Raw genomic sequence first — 3243 nt, 5'->3', positions numbered from 1 at the left:
GCTCCTGTATATCCTGTGTGTCGAGGACTGGGCAGTATGGAGTTATCCTGTGTGTCGAGGACTGGGCAGAATGGAGTTCCTTGAAACCATCAGGTCCACCCTAGAGTATCATCATTGCCCCACACTCTCCAACACCCATGTCTTCTTTAGACACTGATGCTGTGAGGCAGAACTATGGGCTGTCACTCTACGTGCCAAAGCCTCTCTCGGCCCTTATAGGAAGTTGGAAGCTGCTTAAGGCTAGAGGGCATGCTCACATTCAGGTCTTTGTGAGAGGAAGCCGGTACACCTGGTTGAGACGCCATCTAGGTCAGACGGGCTTGATTCAGCCAATGGGCTTAACCAGTATGGTCAACCACGCCTCCCAACTGGGGCCCTGAAAATGCCCAAAACTTTGAGACTACAGCTCCCTCCCAGCAGACACTATGCAGCTCAGTGCCTCCCGGCACTTAATAATTTAAGTATAAATTATTTCAGGAATTGCAAAATCATGCTTCGTTTTGTGTTGTTTTCCCTTCAAAAGATATTTGGCGTCAGATGTGCACACATACAGTTTCAACCAACTGGCATTTGGGGAAAAATACAACAGTGGAGAGAAATGGAATGTGTTGAAAGAAGCACATTGAGGGCAGAATTTAATGACATTGAGAGAACACTGGGCCTTGTGGGATTGATTTCAACTTATCCCAAGTTTGATGTGTTTCTCCCTGTCTTCTCAGGAAGAACGATGGATTTTCATTTTCAGAATTTTCTCGGCAGGAAAATAAGAGATATTTGAACTGCCATTCCGGAGGAGTCCCCGGAGATGCTCTCGGCTTGGGTAAATTGGGAAAGTCTAGACACAAGAGGAAACAAGCACTCAGCACCCCTGTCCTTGCTCCCATGGCAAAAACTGTGTCCCCTGTACCCTGAGCTCCCTCTGCTGCCTCTTGGTCTCCTGACGCTTGAGATGTTTGTCCACGTTCCTTTCACCGTGTCTCCTGGTACTTTTCCCACACAATACATGCATGCCAGTGTCTCCAGGTTTCAGATTATTGCTAAAACATGCTTAGCTGGCTGAGCTATCATGGTTGCAGTGTGTTGATTTTGAAGACAGGGCTGTTGCTAAAATTGTCATCACTAGGCTTCTTTGCCACGTAACACACGCTTTGTTTCCCAGAGCCTGATAGAGCTAGAAACTTGCTATCTGCAGACATGGCAGTGAGACATAGCCCTCTGAGAAAGCTTTCTGAGCCCATCACTGGTCTGTAGCAGCTCTACCTGCACTATTATACCTAGGAGTATGGAGGAGATCTAATTTAAAAGAGTTCTAAGATGAAAAGCACTGTTTTTGATGTTCAAGGTGCTCACAGGGTAAGACATCCATGTCACCAAGAAGAATCCAGAAGGGTGTCACTGACACAGGTATCTCTGATCAACATGGGAAGAATGTGAGTTTGAGTTGTGCTGCCATATTTTACACTGCAGGTGATCCACGTGTGCTGTGTTTGTGGAAGCAGAAGGTTGGCTCTGAGTAGGAAAGGCTGAGCAATGGCCCCTGGAGGGGATGTTCCTGACCCGCGTTCTCTGATTCAATCTCTTCCCTTCATCATTCACCCTGACTGTGGACAAACAAGTCCTCCCTGAAAACCATGGGCAGTTTGGTAGAAATGCATGTGGTTGACCTGAGCTGTGAGCCACAATGTAGGAAATTGCTGAGGATGAAATTTTCCTTGGTGACCTTCTTTCTGGGCATCTCCGTCCTATCCTAAGGACAAGGTTAGTCTATGAGAGATTCAGGCTATTGGGTAAAGTGAGGGTAAAATGATGACTATTTCTGAGCATCCACTTCTCTTAAAAAACAACCAAATGACATTTTATTGATAATTTATCCACATAATATACAATTCAGTAATTCAACCATATCAAAAGGGTTGTATAATCCTTACCACAATCAATTTACATTATTTTATCCCCCATAATCATTATCATTTATATAACTTTATTTTGCAAAAATATACACAAGAAAGCAGTTACCAATTCAACAACTTCTACATGTGTGCTTCGGTGCCACTGACCATTCTTTTTATGTTGTACAACTATTATTTTTATTCTTCTGTCAATTGCTACACAACCATTAAAATGAATTCACTGCCCCCAAGCAAAAATTCTTCCTCCTTCACGCACAGTAAAAAGTTTGGTTTCTTTTTAATAATAATTTTCTTGATATAATATTCACACTTCCCTTGTTAAACCAGACCTAAAAAGAGTTCCATATGCATCATCACAATCAGCTCTAAAGTTTCCTCCTGCCTCCTGCACCCACTGATCACTCCCCAATTACCTTCTCCCTCCCCTTCCAGATAAACCATTGCCTCAGTGGTTGTCTTTATGCATCCACTTCTTCTGTGCTCCAAACAGGAGACAAATAACAGAAATGACAAACAAATACAGAAAGATAGAATAACATCGCTGGAGGCTCAGGGAATCCAGGGTGGACGATACCTTCAGGACCAGGGGCGTGAGGGGCGAGGCTGGGAGAGTGGAGGGTGAGTGGGTTGGAAAGGGGGAACTGATTAAAAGGATCCACATGTGACCTCCTCCCTGGGAGATGGACTGCAGAGAAGGGGGGGGGGGGAAGGGAGACTCCGGATAGGGCAAGATATGACAAAATAACAATCTGTGGATTACCAAGGGCTCACGAGGGAGGGGGGAGCGGGGAGAGAGGGAAAAAAAAGAGGACCTGATGCAGAGGGCTTAAGTGGAGAGCACATGCTTTGAGAGTGATCAGGGAAAAGAATATATGGATGTGCTTTATACAATTGATGTATGTATATGTGTGGATTGAGATAAGAGTTGTATGAGCCCCTAATAAAATGTTAAAAAAAAAGAAAGAAAATGATTAGGGCAAAGAATGTACAGATGTACTTTATAAAATTGATGTATGTATATGCATGGATTGTGATAAGAGTTGTATTAGCCCCTAATAAAATGTTTTAAAAATAAATAAATAAAGCATACAAAAAAGGGGGGAGCACCCACTTCTCTTCTCATTTCCTCCTCCTCATCTACCTTGGTGGTTGTGGAGTCTCACCTGTCACTTTCCAGGTAATCGATAGAAGTGCCCATGGTTTGTGACAAGATTTAGCTAGATCAGTTCTCTAGGTGATCTTATTCTGAGGACAGGATCTTATAACATGGCTCTGCACAATCCTCGCCTTCATGGGGAGATCACTAAAGATAAGGGCATTAGAACAAAGTGTG

The sequence above is a fragment of the Tenrec ecaudatus genome, chromosome 3, assembly GCF_050624435.1.
Source record: "Tenrec ecaudatus isolate mTenEca1 chromosome 3, mTenEca1.hap1, whole genome shotgun sequence".
Lineage (NCBI taxonomy): Eukaryota > Metazoa > Chordata > Mammalia > Afrosoricida > Tenrecidae > Tenrec > Tenrec ecaudatus.
The sequence above is the reverse complement of the archived record's forward strand: the minus strand, read 5'-3'. Positions refer to the sequence as shown.